This window comes from Cheilinus undulatus, linkage group 4 (assembly GCF_018320785.1).
Source record: "Cheilinus undulatus linkage group 4, ASM1832078v1, whole genome shotgun sequence".
Classification (NCBI taxonomy): Eukaryota; Metazoa; Chordata; class Actinopteri; order Labriformes; family Labridae; genus Cheilinus; species Cheilinus undulatus.
This window is the reverse complement of record NC_054868.1, coordinates 4,711,648-4,730,327: the sequence shown is the minus strand read 5'-3', so window position 1 is coordinate 4,730,327 and position 18,680 is coordinate 4,711,648.

The following is an 18,680-nucleotide window of genomic DNA, read 5'->3' as shown; positions in this document are numbered from 1 at the left end:
AGGTCAGACCAGTTGGCTGGCCAATCAAGGATCGTAATACCGCGGTCAGCAGACCAGTTTCTGGTAGTTCTGGCTTCAGTGTGGGCAGGTGAAAGGGAAACCAGTATCTCCATAAAGCTTCTCAGCAGATGGAAGCATGAAGGTCTATAAAATCTGACAGCATGGACTCTAGACTTGATAAAGCAAAGTGGACCAACGCTAGGACATGACATAGCCCACAAAGACCATCACTTACTGTGGAAACTAAAAATACTGGACTTAGATTATGTGCCACTGAGCAGTGGTCCAGGTCTTTTTCTCCTTAGCCCAGGCGAGAAGCTTATGACATTGTGGTCTAGGATTGGCTCAACACTTATGTCAACACACTGGACCCGTCCATGTGTAGACTCTTAATACTCCAGCCTCAGTCCACTCCTTGTGAAGCTCCCCTAAATTCTTCAATCTGCTCTGTTTCACAATCCTCTGAAGGCTGAGCTCTTTACTGTAGCCTGAGAACCTCTTCTTCTCTTCCCATCATCTTGAATATGTCGACCATGAATATACTTTGATACAGAACTCTCCTTCTGTGGCTTACCCTGCTTGTGGAGGGTGTCAGTGATCGCCCTCTGGACCAGGGGTTCTCGACATTGGGGTCGGGATCCCATTTGGGGTTGCGAGACACTGAGATGGGGTCTCCAGGTGGCTTAAAAACCTAAGAACATTTTTTAAATGACACTATTGCCACTTTACACCAATTTTGCCCAATTTTAACCAGTTTTCATCACTTTTTCCCAAAACTTTAACACATTTTTGCAACTTCAAACCCATTTTTTGTCCATTTTAAACCCTTTCCATCACTTTTTTTCTGCCTGTTTTTGCCACTTCTAAACCAAATCTTGCAACTCCTCCTATTGTTGGCTCTGTTGGCACAGTATTGCCCCATTAACCCCTTTTACCGCTTTTAAGCCACAATTGATAATTTGATATGCCCATTTTTGCCAGTTTTTGACTTTTTCTGAATCAGCTAAGTTTTTTTTTTTTTCAAATTTGTCCATTTTCATCCCATGTCACCAAATTTCCACCTATTTCTGCCACTTAAATGCCATTTCAGCCACTTTTAAATCCCCTTTTACCAATTAATTTGCTAGTTTTTGCCACTTGAACCCATTTTTGGGTTAACACATTAACCCATTTTTGCCAGTTTTTTGTTATTTTGCCACTTTTATCAAATTTTTGGTATTTCTAATCCATTTCTGCTACTTTTAAAATCTAATTTCACCACCTTTCCCACCATTTTTTGCCATTATTAACCAATTTTAGCTATTTTTAATGTATTTTTATTCTGGTTTTTAACAAAAGGATTTACATTTTTAAGAGGGCTACTTACTATACAAATGAATTAAAATTTGTTCCTTTATTCAGGTTAAATTTAAAATACCACAGCTTAACTTTATAATGGACCATGATTTTGCTGGCCCCCAGTATGGCTGGGCCCCAGAAAGCTCTCCCCTCTATCACCCCTAATTCCAGAATGTGCATGGCTATGTTCAACCATCTTCAGGTACAGTGGGGGTCTCCGGTCTCTGGCACCTTTATTTTGGGGGTTGCGAGCTGAAAAGGTTGAGAACCACTGCTCTGGACAATAGTGAAATATTCTAATATTTTCAGATCGAGGATTTTTGATGTTCATGAGCTGTTAGCTGCAATCAAGATAAGAACAAAAAATCTTGAAATGCTTCAATTTGTATGAGATGAATCTAGAATATATGAAGGTTTCACTTTCTAAAGCAAATCATGAGAAAAATGAACATTTACTTGATATTCTACACTTCTGGGTGCACCTGCAAGTGGATTTAAATATGAGCATGGAAAATGCAGTTTCTCCCAGTTACTTAGGGTGGGCAATTAGCACAAGCAAGTGGGCCCAGGCCCTTAAGGCCTACCCATAATGCCCAGCCTGGTCCTTATCCACCACATATCCATCTCAGCTAAAGTTTGTTATAAAATATAATGGACATTTTTAAGGCATGTGTACAGGTCTTTCTGTATAAGTTGCCTCTACTGTGCAGGTTTAGTCTTTCTATGCCGTTTCTTTTTTTTTTTTTTTGCACGGATCAGATTATTGACCCAACATTGCCTTGTTAAACCAGTCAGACTTCCTGCTTTGGTTACCGGCGGTTTATTGCCTCTCAGCCTCTGTTGGCTCTGAGCCTCAGAGATGCAGCGATAAAGGATTTTATTATCCTCCCAGTAAAAATGGACGGGTATATCAGGGGATAGGGAGGGTTTAATGATCAATATCTATGAGTCAGTAATTACTGTGTGTTTAAATAAGAGGATTTTTCAGGCTGTGGCGGCTCACAGGAATGTCTTATCGTATTTAGCATTGACCTGTAATTAATAAAGTCATATAGACACAACAGGCAAGGTTACAACTGCTTGGCGGTTGCCATCGTCATGAACTTTTATTTATGTATTTATTGCTTCTGCATTGTTTTAAGAAATTTGGAAAATAAAAAGTTTTATTTTCAAAGGAAATACGGTTCCTGGCCTGCTTACGATTCTCATTACAGTCTAAATGGTCAGGCTTCAAAATGCTATTTTGCAAAGAGGGGGGTTTACATTTATAAAATGAGTGCACAATGAAGTACATGAGCACTCTTGGTTTTTTCATTAGGTAATGGAGAGCATCTATCCTCATGGCCCCAGGGAGCCCCCCCCTCATGGATGACCTGGGCTGAATTACTGTTAAAAATGAAGTTTAAGCCTGAGAGTACACAACCACTACATATGCATAATCTAATATTTATTATTGTAATGCAATAGTGAGCAATGATTTCTCCCATCAAATATTTCTCACACTGGGCCTGCTGTAATTACTTATTAAATTCTCTCCTGCAGTAATGGAAAAGCTTACAGTAAACGGTGCTTACAGCAGACAGTGAGCTGTGCAGGAATGACATTTAAAAGAGGAAAATGTTGACTTTAAGCAGATCAGATATTGTTTAGAGACGTTCAGAAATAAGAAGAGGCTGTGCACTTCCATATTTTTAGCTTTGGGCTGGTGCTGACATTATACTGTCCCTCTGAAAGCTGTCATCATTGTGTTCCATCATTGTGTAGCTATGTATACACAATGTTGTCGAGTATTTTACAGTAAATCTTCAGTAAAGGGAATCAGGGACAGAAAGGGAACAGTATGAAGCGTAAGCCATTTAGTCTGAGGAACAGACAGACCGGCCTTCCCACTCAACAGGCCTGCACACACAAACTCAGCTAAACAGCCTTTGTTAGTGTCATAATCACATTTAGTAGAAGCCATATGACACCAAAATATCTGCCAAGGACAGACAAGGCAATGTGAGAGAGAGTGTGACTCAGAGAGATGAAAAACAACGCTGTGCATGTGTGTTGTTTGTGAGTGTGTGAAGTTTCTCAGTAAAATCGCCCATATGCTGAGTTCAGACGCACTATCACTCGCTTTCCAGACACTTTGGGAAGGCCAGTGTGTGTTTGTGTGTGTGGGTGAGAGCGAGAGAGAGAGAGAGAGAGAGAGAGAGACGGAGGTGGGATAGGATGGTACAGTACGATGATGTTTGATGTTCTCTATTTAAAGCAAAATCCCGTCTCCATGTACTGTAAAATCCAGCAGACCCACTTTCAATACCATTTTTCTTCTAAAAGGTTGGCTGAGCCCGATTCGCTGATGCCTCTGTTATACAAGTTTAAAGTGCTGTGACACGCACTGTAGGATTTAGCAGCAGTATTTACTTCCCAATGCCAATAAACCTTCCCAGAAATGTCCCAAGGTTTACATTATTACTGCCAGGTGGTATAAAACCATAGTATACAGGTAGAAGAAGAGGGAACTGAGCACTTACTGGCATACAGGTGTAGGAATTAGAGCATGAGCTTCTATTCACACTTCATGTACAGTGCTTAACAAATTTATTAGACCACCTGTCATTTTTGTCTCAGAGACCATCCAGCATCATGAAGTGCTTTAATGCAGACTCTTACATTTTCAGTCAGCTCTCCACGTTTTACCATTTTGAACAGGAATAAGGAATTTCAAACTGAATTCACCCAAATTTGAGCCGGCTCACTGGGCTTCTCTGAGAAGTCAGAAATTAATCAAGCATAACATTCAACCACTAAGACTCATTTTTCTCTTTAGGAATGCAAGTAAATAACTATAATTTGACATATTAATCAAGAAATATTAATGTGCTTTACTATTTTTTCAGTTTTTTGTAAATCAGTAAATTTGAAAATTCATGGATAACAATAATAATTATATTTTAACATGAAAAATATCATTTGGGTTAAAGAGCTTCTACATATTGGTGTATTAACCATTGCAGAAACATAAAAAATGATTTGGTAATTACCAATGCTGTTAATTTAGGGCAGCTGTGGCATATACCTTACTTTGGGTGGTGGTCTAAAAAATTTGTTAAGCACTATACTTTATTTACAAAATGCTTCGATTTAAAGGTCACATATTTTACCCCTTTAAGAAAAGTTAAATTTGGTCTCAGAAGTCCCCAAAACATGCCTGTGAAGTTTGTTGTTGAAAAAACACTCCAGTATTGGATTTTTGCATGTCTAAACACCCCTCTGTTCAGGCCTGCTCAGAACGAGCTGATTCTGTCTGTGGCTTTAAAAGTTAATGAGCTGTCCGACTCCGCCCCTGGCCCAGCCCCTCCTAGGAAATGGATGTGGCTCTCCTGATCCTCCTCCCAGCTGAGAGGAGGATCAGGAGAGCAGGGCAGTTCTTTCTTCAAGTGGGGAGGACCAACTGAACCTGGGGGCGGAGCTAACTTCCCAAATTACATCATAAGGGGAACATTTGAGAACAGCTTGTTTCAGCACACATTTTCTGGAAGATTTATTTTTTTAAATAAAAGCGTAGCTTGAAGTTGACGGTGTAGATTAATGTGTTGACTTTCTATTCATCTAATTTGACATTGATGGATGTTTGCATCCTAATTAACCACAATGAAAAACCAATTGTTTGACAGACCTCACATAAACATTTCTTACACAATCTTTACTTGAAACAACTTTGATAAAGGAATATAAATACTCATAAAATGTAAAAACAAGATCAAAATAAAAAAGAAGCTTTCTTATATGAACAAGTAATAAAATACATAAAAAATAATGTTAATGAATGAAGAGTTTGAAGACCCACTAAAGGGAACAAAACAAAGTAAATAAAACATTACATTCAGCATAATGAAGGCTTTCATGGTCTCGACTGTAAAGGGTTAAGACCAAGGCTGTCCAAATCACAGCCCTGCAGGCTCTGGCCCTTTTTTGGTAAAGCTCACCGCTAGAAAAAAAAAAAAAAAAAGGGAACATGGCCCACATCAGAGCATGAAGCCTGTGCTTGGCTGTACTGTATTTCTTTTTGATACTTAGTGATGCTCCTGTGTTAATTCTGTAAACAAACATTTTGACAAAACAAATTCCTTGATATTTTTGGCACACATCAGACACAGATTGAGATGACAGCATAGATAGTAAACACATCAGCAATGAATAAAAGAGCATTATCTTCATTCAGAAAGCCCCGATGGACAAAGAAAAGAAAGATAACGGCAGCAAATAGCAGTACAAATCACTCTCATTTGCTCCACCATCTGCTCTGTCTCAAGGTCTGTTTTACAAAGCCTATCACGCTTTTCATCTTGGAGCACCAACACTCCTATAAAGTTTGGCAGCTTCCTGCAGCTAGCTCTTGTTTTGTGTCTGAATGTGGAGATGATACCTCCCCTCTAACTGCACAGAGCATCGCTTTCATCCTGACCAGGGGTGGACCCAGCGGGAGCCCAGGCTGACTTGTGCTGAAATCTAATAGTCCATCCCAAAATCCTCAACAATGATTGGCTAATTAACCTGTCAGCCTTTAATGAAGGCTGTTTTATTCCTTAAAGCATTTTCAATGACAAAGCAACCTAGCGTATATTGAAATGGTTTACTAAATTTAACAAGCTGAAGGTGAGGTATCAGACTAAAAGGCCCCATTATCCTTTTCTGTGAAAAAGTTTGGACCTCACTGATTTAGACAGGTTAAACTGCTTAGTGTTTGCTTCAGATCATGATAAAGTGCTGTAATATTAACTTATAAAGGTTGGTTAATCTTTACATAAATCTAACCAGACACACGCCAGCACAAACACACCCCCACACACACACACACACCTGTCCCTCCTCCACAATAAACTCCCTCCTCTCCTCTTCATCTCCCTCTGCAGTGTATTTAATTATCTCTGCTAGCTCAGGAACAATTGATGTACCTCTATGGGACGGTAACTGCTGACCAATCACATCGCTCACAGTGACAGAACTCCTTCAGGATGACAGATCCAATCTTTAGTGTTCACCTGGGATTCACCTGCTGCGAGGACAAATCAGCACAAAAAACTTCCTCAGATGCACGTTTTTATTCTCCCGTTACTCCCGCAGGGGGGAGAGCGTCCTCGGTGTTTAGCAGATTAAATGAACAGAAAGTAGACTGTGAACAACTATTACCCGAACCTTTGGGTGACAGGAAATGCCAACCCTGTTGTTAGGAAATGAAATCACATTTCTAAACCTAGGGGGCTATTTTTTTATTTGCACCAACAAATATTTACTTTGTAAAATCATGATTGATTGCTGATAGTTACTTATAATTAAACAATATTTTTCAGCAATTCTTCCTTCTGCTTTGATATGGAGAAACACTGTTATCAACACTGTTACACATGTGGAAATATGCAGGACTTTCACATTCTTTTTTTCACTATTTCAATCCATTGTTGCCACTGTAACAATTCTTCTATTCTTTTGCAAAGAGTTTCTCAGTTCTTCTACAACTAGACATTTGTGCACATTATTTCCTGGCTCTGAAGTCTGACATTACTCTCCTAATCATTTTATTCAATGTGCCCATCCACACTGTCAACATCACTAATAAAAAGGTGATGTGCTTTATGAAAAGGGGTTTGCATTTTGGCTATACTATACATCAGCATAGATAATTTAATTTAAATTAAATCAAATTAAATTAGATTTATTTATTTAATTCATTGCTTTGATCAGAGTAGTTATTATTCAGGTAAAAATATATTATTATTCAAATATTAATATTAATTTTTTTTTATCGCAGCTTAAAAAAAGGACTATGATTTTGCTGACCTCCATGGGTCCCCAGTTTGGCTAGGGTCCAGAAAGCTCTCCCCTTTATCCCCCCTTATGGATGCCATGGCTACCACACATTTTCTCAAAATAAAGGGAGAGTCTCCGATGCATTTTATGTTGAAGTAGTTTGCTGGTCAAAATAAATACAACAAGCAAAAAGACAAAATATACAGATAGAGATACACTTTGAATGTCTTATAAAAAAGGTCATATCAGTGATGTGTAGTTGGATCTTTTTCTCCATGTCCGAATTTCACAAACTTTTAAGTGTATTATTTTGTGTAAATTTACAATTTTAAAGTCCATCCTGTTGGTGCTTTTTGATTTTTATTTGAAAATGACATATACTGACATATGAAGGCAGGGTCAAAAAGCTCTCTATCTAGTCCCTTAAAGTCATTTTTATCTTATTCAGACACAAAGACAGCTCGGTCTGGTTTCCCAGTGCTTTATAATATGAAGTGGCTCTTTCTCCGTTGGTGTTCTATCTGGTATCTGCCCTCTACGTTCTTGTTATAACGTGATGTAAAAGTCAAGGGTGAGATGTGAAAAGTCTGTTGAAGATGGTGGTAAAAGGTGTTAGAGAAGCTGGTGAGGAAAGAGAATAAAGAGGGCACGGTGACAGATACATAAGTGTAAAGGACAAAGAGAGTAAGAAAGAACGAGTGAGCAGGGGACTGAGAGAGATGGGGGGGGGGTCAGAGAGAGCGGGCAAGTGGTGGTAATGTCCTCATGATGTAGTGGCTGTCAGAGCATTTGCTTCAGAGGCCAAATGATCCTGTAAGAACAGCACAGCTATTGATCCAGCTATTACACAGCTTCAAATACTAATGATTGTGTGTGTGAGATGGAGAGAGAGAGGGATGAGAGGAAGAGCGAGAGGTGGGATAACAAACAGGTATCTGAAGAGGGGAAGAAGAGGAGAAAATGGGCTTTAAAATGTGTACATAAGTGTTGAGGCTTACAGAGCACGTGCTTGTGTATTTTGGACATGACACTTTGTCAATACTCCCATTACAGTGTGACAGATATGAAACCCAATCTGAAGCGGATCTGTTTGATATAAGATCTCTATTCTCACCTTGAATAATTTTAACACCTCCTCATTCACGCACACACACTCAAACACAGAAATACACACTCACACAGACACATAATTCAGCACTAAATATTTTCCACCTCTGCAGTCTCTACTCTATAAATAAGCCTGTCAGAAAGACTGAACGCAGCTATTCTGAGTTCACTCTTTTGATTTTAAAGTGTAACTTTACATGCAGTTAGTTTTTTTAGTATAACAAGTGCAGGAAATATTATTTACTCTTATTGTATAAAAAGTAGTGCTTTGGTTTTGCATGTACTTGGATAAATACAAATGTGCATTTGGTTGTTCTTTGTGACTTAATACAAAACACTTTGAATGCTAAGATTTTACTTCTGTATTGGTGTGTTCCAGGTTGTAACAGTCCCCTATAACTAACCGTTACTTAAAATAAAATACAATTCCATGCAATCTAAAGAGTTGCAACCCCTACATACAGGCTAAACCTTATAAAGGTGCATCCACTCACTCGGCAGCCATGTCAAGCACAGCATCTCTTTTGTCTGGGGGTCTTCTCCCCTGGTGATACACCCAGAGACCACCTGCAGTTTTCAAGCACTTTGGGCATCCTCAGCACGGTCAGGGAGTCATGGCAACCCTACTACCCACACAGACAGTGCCCTAGGCCGTGTTTACTCACCAAGCACCCCTTAATCTGCCCTTAAGGTGTGGACTTTATTATTTCTTCAGCAGATTATTTTCCCATGTACTGGAAATACGCAAGGACATCCAGAGCTCTACTGGGGTTGTGTCAGTCTTTCTTCTTTCCTCCTTACTTCTGCCTAAATTTTTGGCCCAAACATGTCTAAAAGTTCTGCACAGTACTGCAAATAAATATGACTTAGCTTTATTGGCTTTACCTTCTTCATAGGCAACAAAACATATTACATAGTAGCAACATGAGATAATTTACCCTTCCATGAAAAAGGCAGGACAAGGCAGCAATAGATTTTAAAAAAGGCAGTAAAAGGCTGGAAATGTAAGTAGTACTGATGAAAACTAGCTGGAGGACCATTCTGCAACAAATGAGGTTAACTGGCAACAGCAAGTGGTGAGTCTCTCAGAATGTATGTATGTCTAAAATTTCAGCAAAAAATCTGAAAAAAATGTTCCTTAATGTAAAATTGTGAAGACTTTGAACATCCCACCATGTACAGTCCATATTATCATTAAAGGATTCAAAGAAACTGGAGAAATCTCTGTGAGCAAGGACAAGGCCAAAGGTCAATGGTGGATGCTGGTGCATTAGAGCTGCATTAAAACAGGCATGATTCTGTGCGGTAAATCACTGCATGGGCTCAGGAACCCAGAAATCATTGCATGTCAACACAGCTGACCGTGCATCCACAAAGTTAAAGCTGGATCAGGCACAAAAGATGCTATATGTGAACACAATCCAAAAACATGGGCGTCTGCACTGAGCCAAAGCTCATCTAAAGGGGACATATTATGCAATAATCACTTTTTCAGGGTTTTCTAACAAAAATATGTGCCCCTGGCCTGTCCACAATCTCCTCAAGTACCTGAAAAATCAATTCCCTCCCTCCCTCTCTTTCTTTCTTCACCATTCAGAAAATGAGTGCTGAAACAAGCCGTTCTCAGATTTTCCCCTGATGATGTCATGTGGAGAGTCAGCACCGCCCCCAGGTTCAGTTGGCCCTCCCCGCTTGAAAGAAAGTCCCGCCCTCCTCTCCTAATCTTCAGCTGTTTCTCAATATGCATACTTCAGCGTACTTCTGGACTTCTGGACTTGTGATACGTCATCAATCAAAGCCAAAGTTCTGTTCCAATTCGAAGTCCGCATCGAAACAAGTTCGGTTGAAGTACCCGGATGTGGACTCGCCCTGCCCCTTTTACTGAGTCTGCTGCTATTCGTAAATTTTCACAGTTACAATCCCACAATGCAATTTGCGGCGTTCAGCAGGAAACACAAACAATGGCTGAGGAGAAGCCACACAATTGTAAGAAACCGTTGCCGCTGCGTAAAAATATAAATAAATTGCTTGTTTGTGATAGAATTGTGTTTGAAGACCTCTGAGACCAATGTAAACTTGTCTTAAAAGGGTAAAATATGTGACCTTTAAAATGGGCTGAGGCAAAATGGAAAACTGTTCTGTGGTCAGATGAATCAAAAATTGAAATCTTTATTGGGAACCCCCATTCTAAATGGCATTTCAAGACAGAAATCAAAACCTCCAGCTGATAACTTCAGACACCATGAGATTTGATGTAGCACTTTAGACCTTTTGATTTGACATGCAGTCAGGTTTTTGTCTGAATGAGCTAATTTATTTAAGTCAGGCTAAAGACCTATTAAACTCTGCATGTGCTTTATAGGTGCTCTGTACTGATTTGATTTTTCTATCCTATTCATCGTGGTAGAAATGAAGCTTTATTCTTGTATTCATATGTTTTTACCCTTGATGTAAATCACATTGAGCTCACCTTGTAATGAAACATGCTCTGTAAATAAATGCTGAATAGTCGGCTTTATGAGCTTTCAGGCTCCAATAGGTTAATATTTAATTACTGAGGAGGACTTTATAAATACACAGGCAGCAGGAGATACAAGGATGTTTATCCCCAACCTTTTTTTAATCCAGGGACTCTTCTGATTGCACTGCAACCTTCTTTTACAATAAAATGTAAATACTTCACAATATGGTGACCACATTTAAAAACACAAGAGATAAACTTTGAATAAAGCAGTCTGTGGATCAAATCAATTCATCAGCTCATCTTTCCTGCTCTAATAGAAGATAACATTCGGCAGATTTGAATACACAGTATCTCTAGAAAAAGCCCATGTTATATTTAACATGTATGTCAGAGATCACTTTTCAAAGCAGCCTTAGTTTCCCCTGGACAGTGCTCTCAGTCAATACTGTTTCTGATTCCACTCTTCAGTTTCAATATTTCATTTCCAGCATGCAGAAATCGTCCCAGCAGTGTCCGTATCAAGCGTTTAATGTGAGAGAGCAGAGTCAGAATTTTCCCCGCGGGGTTTGGATGCTGTCTAAGGGTTTAAATGGAAAATTTGACTTATTTGCTACAAGGAAGCCCGTATAAAAATTCAGAAATATTTGGAGTTCAGCGTGTTCCCTGCACACAGATGATTAAATACAGCAGTTTGGGTGAGACACAGAGAGCAGCAGATAAACTGAGCCAGTGCATAAGGCTTGCAGAGGATGCCTGGAATGTCACCAAGAGTAAAAAAGACATCATCTATCAGTGAAACCGAGAAACCTACAGGAGGATTTATTAGGCCCAAAAATTCTCGGTCCTCACTCTCTCTATTTACCTCCATCTCTCTCTTGCTCTCTCCATCCCTCTGCTTCTCCCTCTGCACTTCTGGTAATGGATTCTGCTTAAATGGGTTCTGAGAAACACAAGTGAGGAGACTAGGAGGAGAGGAGACAAGAGGAGAGGAGGTAAGGAAATGAAGGCAGAACAGAGGCCTTGTTGCTTCCATTCTTTGGAAATTTGATTACTTTATTACATACAGAGCTCAAAATGTTTACATCTCATCTATGTTTGCATTTATTTCTTGTTTAACAGCAGATTTCAAAAACATGAATCCTCAAGGTGGGAGTCCTGACCAAGATGGGTCAAGGATGAAGAGGTGAAAATGGGGTGGCAATACCAGTTTAATATGTGTTTATTGTAAATCAATACAAACTGACAAACCATATGCTCCCTTTTATGACGATCATTTAATTTAATTTCTAGTCTAAGTAGTCTATCTTTTCAGCTATTTAATTTTTTCATTAATTTATTCATATATTTTATTAATCTATTCACTTTTAACTACATATTATTATCATTATCACTATCATTATCATCGTTATTATCATCAGTGGGGATGCTGAGTAAGCATCCACACTATGGATAATTGCGTCAGCCATTTTGTTTATTATTATTCTTCCGCGAAGCCTATCTCCTCCTTCATACTTTGTTGTAACTTTAACAAATTTCAGTTTCGTTGTCATTCGACTGCTCTGACTTTTCTCATTTCTAACTTTTTTATTTTTTCTAAATATGGCTATTTTCATGCTATTTACAGCTATTTCTATGCTTCTTCACGCATTAAATGCAATTTTCAGCTACTTCAAGGCCAAATTCAGCTATTTTTATGCTATTTTCAGCTATTATAAGGCTACTTTCAGGTATTTTTAGGCTATTTTTTTAGCTTTTTTTGGCTACTTTCAGCTATCTTTATCCTGTTTTGAGCTATTGAATGCCATTTTCAGCTACTTTATGCTTTTTCAGCTCTTTTTGTGCTTTTGGCTATTTTCAGCAGTTCTTCCACAATTCAGCTCTTAGCAGATCGAGTAATTATTATTATTATTATCATTATCATTATTATTATTCATTTATTAGTGTGTGGGGAGGGTGGGGTCGCCTTGGGTTCAGGTCTGGCCTGCGGTCTGGCCTGCGGATCTTTCACCAAATGTCATTCCTACACTCTCTTGTCCCTGTTTCCATGTCTGTCCACTGTCCTATTTCTCTCAATTAAAGGCAAGAAAGCCCCCAAAATGAAATCAAAATTATTATTATTATTATTATTATTATTATTATTATTATTGGTATTATTATATTATAATAAAATAATAAAAAAATAATAATATATTTTGGCGGGGTAATAACACATTTTCTAAAATTTAATTTAATTTGTTGCTAACTTATTTGGCCCCAGTGCAAAAAATCAAAGGGAGCCCCTTTAACCAGCAATCATCAACATTCTGTTAAAAACAGACACAATAAAAAGGAGAATAATGTTTGTTTTTGTAAGTTTTCAATTCCATTTTTAAATTTTTTTTATATTCTAAGTATGAGGAATGAGAGGACCAGGGCTGTCAAACAGTGATTAACTCTAGAATTTCTATTGTTAATTGTGATTATACTCGTTTTTGTTTTGAATGTTCATATTCTGCATTTGAAATTGTTTTTGTTTCATTTTCAATTTTTTCACTATCTCAAAGCAGGGGTGATTGACTTCCTGCCTGGATACAGACATGCTTTTATTTTGAAAGATGGTAAGGAACTTTGGGTTGATCATTGATTATGGCATGAACTTAACCACAGAAAAAGGGTGAGTGAGTCAAATGACCTTTGGTGTGTTCACTGAGCTTACATTCCTGTGAGTCTTTAAAATGAATGGATAACTCCTTTACCAGCATGAGACATAAACAATCGTTGTTCAGGTCATGACCCAAGTGGTTATCTTGGTTGCTTCTTCTTTTTTTTCTTTTCTTAGCTGATTTGTAAACTAGCTACTTGCATACCGCCACCTGCTGTATCAGACTGAGTACATATGCAAGTGGGCTCGGGCACAGCATGTCACTGATGTGAAACCAAGCCAGCTGGGGGGAGTGGAGAGTGAGCACTCTTGCCAGGGCAAAACACAATCAACAGGCATGTTTCAAGCTGCAATAGCACAGTTTTCACAGCTACTGTCCCCTGCAATGTTCTCAAATGATCTTGTTGAGTCACAAATCATCGCTGAAGAATGTGCTGTAGCTGTGAGCAGCAAAAACATAAAAACTCTAGTGCTGACAGTTTTAACTTTGGAGGGTTTTAATAAAGTATGCAAAAACAATCTCTATTTTTTAGCATTTTTTTAGGTTTCATCATTGCAGCCTTTTTTACAATGTTGCCTTGATTCATGCCAAAATCCCTGCAGCAATTATTGCCTATTCACTGTTTTTATCTGTATTGCAACAGAGAGAAAGATGAAACAGATTTTTAAATATTTAATGGGATTGAAGAGGAAAGAAGAGAAGAAGAGGGGGATGAAAAATGAGGAAAAGAGAGGAGGAGGAGGCAGAGGGAGAGTAATACTGTATGGTTAATGATTTAATGTTAGCCACTTGATGGAATGAAGTGTCTTCTCCATGTTAGCGGCGCCAAACTTAAACCCTCTAGTCAGTTAGTCTGTTATTCATTGATTTCTCTGGTCAGCAGCAGATTGTTATTGAATATGACTGGCACCAGGGTGCTGTGTGAGTCTGTGCATGTATACAGTCTGTGTGTGTGTATTTGGAGCTTTGCATCCTGTGAACTTGACTGCATTTCAGTCAAGGGGAAAAATGTATTTTTGTGTGTCCACGTGAGACTTTGAAACCCGTCTGTAGATAGTAACACTCACTGCTGCTCTGCACCCCGTCCTGCTGTGAGACAAGAAGATGCATTATTTATTTCTGAAGACTGTTTTGAACCAACCATACAGCAAATAGTACATGACCTGCAGTAATATCTACTCCAAGCATCAATAGTGCAGCGTGCATGCCAGATTTATGTCTTTAAATCTGTCCTGGTGCATGTTTATGTAGAAAACCTGCACACTAACGTATGCACCGTAGTTATTGCAGCTATCTGTCTTCTGCTGCAGCCTCATCTGTTTGTCTTTATCTCTGACATGATGTGTGCACATGGATAGGAAGTGTGTAGGTGTGGAGCTGCTGTGCAGGGTAAATAGCTGATATAAGAAGTTATTATGCAGCTGCATGAGTAAATATGTAGCCAGTATATGAACATTAGGTTAGGCTACCTGATGTATAGTTTAATAAGCTCACAAGATAAATATTTTAAAGAAACCATACATATTCACACAGTAGCGATAATCCCTCTAACAGAAATCACCAACAGCTCTGCAGAGATACAAAGAGAGATGATTCTGCATGTAATAAAAACATAATAGCAAATTCACAGATAATTTATCCTTGATTTAATCTTATTCTGATTACTGTTTGGGGTTTAGGAGGCTTCACTTTGACCTGGTTGTTTATTTTATTAAAGTGAATAGGAAAAAGAAGAAAATTAAAAGTATGGAATCTCACCGAAAACATATCTTAACAATAAAAATATCTAGGACTTGAGCCACAATTGCTGATGGCTACCATGCTTCGTTTGTGTCTGTTTGATATGTTTACCATCCTCAAAAAAATAACACGACGTGAACATGTGATGCAGTGGAAGGTAGGAGGATTGCAGAGACAGAGAGGATATAGATGTGACAGTCTTGGCCAGAAGAACAACAGCAGAAAGTTAGAAGGAGCTGAACGGCTCAGCAATTATCTACATCTGTATGATTTGTCATTGTTGCAGCACAGAAACAAACATGCCTGTTGGGCTAGCCAGGATGGATCATTTCTGCTTTGAAGGATGAGGGATGAACATGAAAAACTAAATGAAAATAAATAATGTCTGATTTAGGCACCAATATTTAGTTAAAATTTACTGGCAGCAGCCAAAAAAGCAGCAAAAATAAACCTCCATCTCTGAGATACTGGCTGGATATTGCAGACAAGAGCATGGCTGTCACTACCATTGAGGTCCATACGTCCATTCATTTTCTATAATGCTTATCTTAAGCCAGAGTATCTGGAGAGAGACCATGCAACTCTGCACAGAAAGGCCCTGACCGGGAAGCAAACTAGAGACCTTCTTGCTGTGAGGCAACATTGCTAACCCCTGCACCGCTGTGCAGCCCGCTTGAAATACAGCACTACGTAAATTCTTAGGCCACCACCACAATGCCATGGGGGGGGGGGGGGCTCCAAGGAAATGTTTGGGAAACACTGGTTTAATGTACCAAATGAAGTATGCCACAGTTTTTAAATAATGCAAGGAAATGCTTATTTTTTCATGTGAGATCCCTATTTTCTCTAAAACACAACAAACCATGGTGCTTCGTCAGTTTTAAAAGGATATTCTGGCTCATTATTCCACAGAGAGATAAGAATAGATGCAGTAAGGAGCAAGTATGACCATATGGACAGAGAACTTTTCATCCTTACTGTAGCCTATAGCCGTCATGTTGCTGACTCAGTTTTCTGACTTGTTAAGACTTTCCAAGGGTCTGCAGGAACCCTGGTATGCATATGTGAAGTCAACAGTAAGAATTATTTCCAGCCTCATGTTAAGAAGTCACCTTCTCCCTGTTTTAAACGTACATCATCAGACAGCATTTGAATAACAACATTCAGTTTTCTGGATTGGAAACATCTAGGAAGTACCAGACATTCTTCATTGGAATGAAATACATTTCTCTTGAGAAATAAAGAACACAAAATTAAAAATGGTGCACAAAAATACACCAGAATACAAAAGTAAAGCAGTTGACCTTCAACATTTTCTGGGAGAGGATCCCAAACATGTGGTGTTCTGCTTTTAGAGAGGAACTAATAACCAGCACTGATGCGCATAAATGGAGATAAAATCTGCTTTGTTTGTTTGTGTCTGTGCAAATTCATTTTATCACCTTCTGCTTTGCCATTGAATCTTGTCCCTGCACCTTTCCAACACAGCTGCTGTGAGGCTGAATTGAACAAAACTGGATCCCACATGAGGAGTGACAGCGAACAGGGTTTGAACTGATGCCTCCATCGTTCTCTGTCTGTCTCCATCTGTCTGACTGCCCCTTTTATTGCTCCACCAGTGGAGGGCTTACAGGTGACAAGTATCAACAAGACAGGTGACAGACAGGGCTGGATGGGACGGATAGGTCAAAAAGACCCTCATGCTTTGACCATGAGACCTGGATTTAAGTTGAAGATACAGTGTAAGTATTGTGTCTTAAAGTCTGAGTATATCCCTAAATCTATGTTTTAGAAACAGCTTTACAAATACAGAATCATTCTTCAACTGTGGATGTTGGTAGAGAAGCACAAAAAGCAGGAAAGTCAGAATTGCAAAAATTAGAATGGGAGCAAAAATGAAAGATATCAAGCAGAGAAGTCATCTTCATATCAGCCAAGGTCAAAGTCATAAAATCTGAAGGTCTGGTTATGTTAAATGGATATTTGAAATTTATTTTTTTGAATTTGAACCAACCTTTGGTTTCGTGGGTCTTTCTCACTTTAAATCCACAGCAGTGCTACAGCTGAGCTCACTGAAAGTCCTGGAACTATCTCGCTGCGATAGCGTGATTGTGTATGTGCTTCTGTATAACAGCTAAGGTTATAGTGTTAAGCTGCTTAGAGATGCCAACTGGATTAAGTGTTTTGTTGACACATAGTAAAGTAATCTGGTTAGCAAAGATGAGATATACCCCTCTCTCTCTCTATCTGCCTGCTGCTTTCAGCTCTTATACTCTCTTTATTCGGCCCTTTTTTTAAAGCATTTTCATCAGACTGGATGATTTTTTCTGTAACAGTTTATCCCTTCTACTTTTTCTCTTCACACACTGAGCACACACACATATAGAACACACACTTGGACTTACACAGCTTGGGCAGAGGAGGTCAGCTAATATTTTTTAAGCTTCTTACTATGGCACAAAACCAGACATCTGTCTGTTGTTCTTTCTCTGCACACTTTTGTCATCTGTGGTCATATTTAGCCCACAAAAGCTCTGTATTTCCCTGCAACAGAGCAACTTTAGCATGCCTTTGTCAGTCTGGATCAATGCTTTCTTCATGTGATTACACACTTTTACAACATAAATCTTCTGATAATCAAAACTAAGGAAACACATCCATGTCTGTGCATATAAAGGCCGGGAAGGTCCGGATATTTTCCACCAGCAGACTGTGTTAGAATGATACAGGCTAATGATTCAGCAGAGCCACTCATCCTGGGCTTACACTGGCATGGATTGCCAAGTCACCAGATGTTGGTTAGATTTTTAACAGCTTTGTTGAGAGAAACACTTGATTTAGTCATGTGATACTGTAACGTCATTGTTATTTGTTGTAACTTGTAGTGAATTACTTTTCAACATTAACAAACACTGTTAGAATTACAGACATTTAAAAATACTCATTATCTATGATCACACACAGGAAGCACACATAGACCAGGGAATTTTTCACGGGCAGGATTTTAAAGGAAACAGTGACGGACTATTGAGTGAAAAAACCTTGTGGGTTACTGGCAGTGTTGGGAGTAACACTGTTAGTCTTTATGGTAACTAGTAGTGTAACACGTTTCTTTTTAAAATCATTAATGCAGTTAAAATTACAGAGAATTTAAATCACCCGATACTTTTACAGCTGACAGCTCGATGATGAAGGTTAGTAAATATCCGGTGCGGAGTATGATGTGACATAAGCACAGAAGTAGGGATCTTCCTGGTACAATTTCAATACTAAGGTGTTGGGTATCAACTGATACCGAGTACTGATCCAATACCAGTGTGGACTTTCTGGACTGACTGTGCAGACTAGCAAATTATTTTACACCTATGAATATTGGACTCAGAACATGGCTCAACAAATAGAATCATAATGTAGAGCATCTCTGTGAGCCTAAAGTTGTTTTTCTGCTGATTATTGAGTTTTACTGCTAAATAATGAAAATAACAATAATACAGGAGGCTGCATCTCTCTGTTATGCTCTATTCAGCAGTGGTGGCTGGTGCATTTTTTTAGGGGGGCTACAACAAAATCCCAATTTGATATGTTATGTA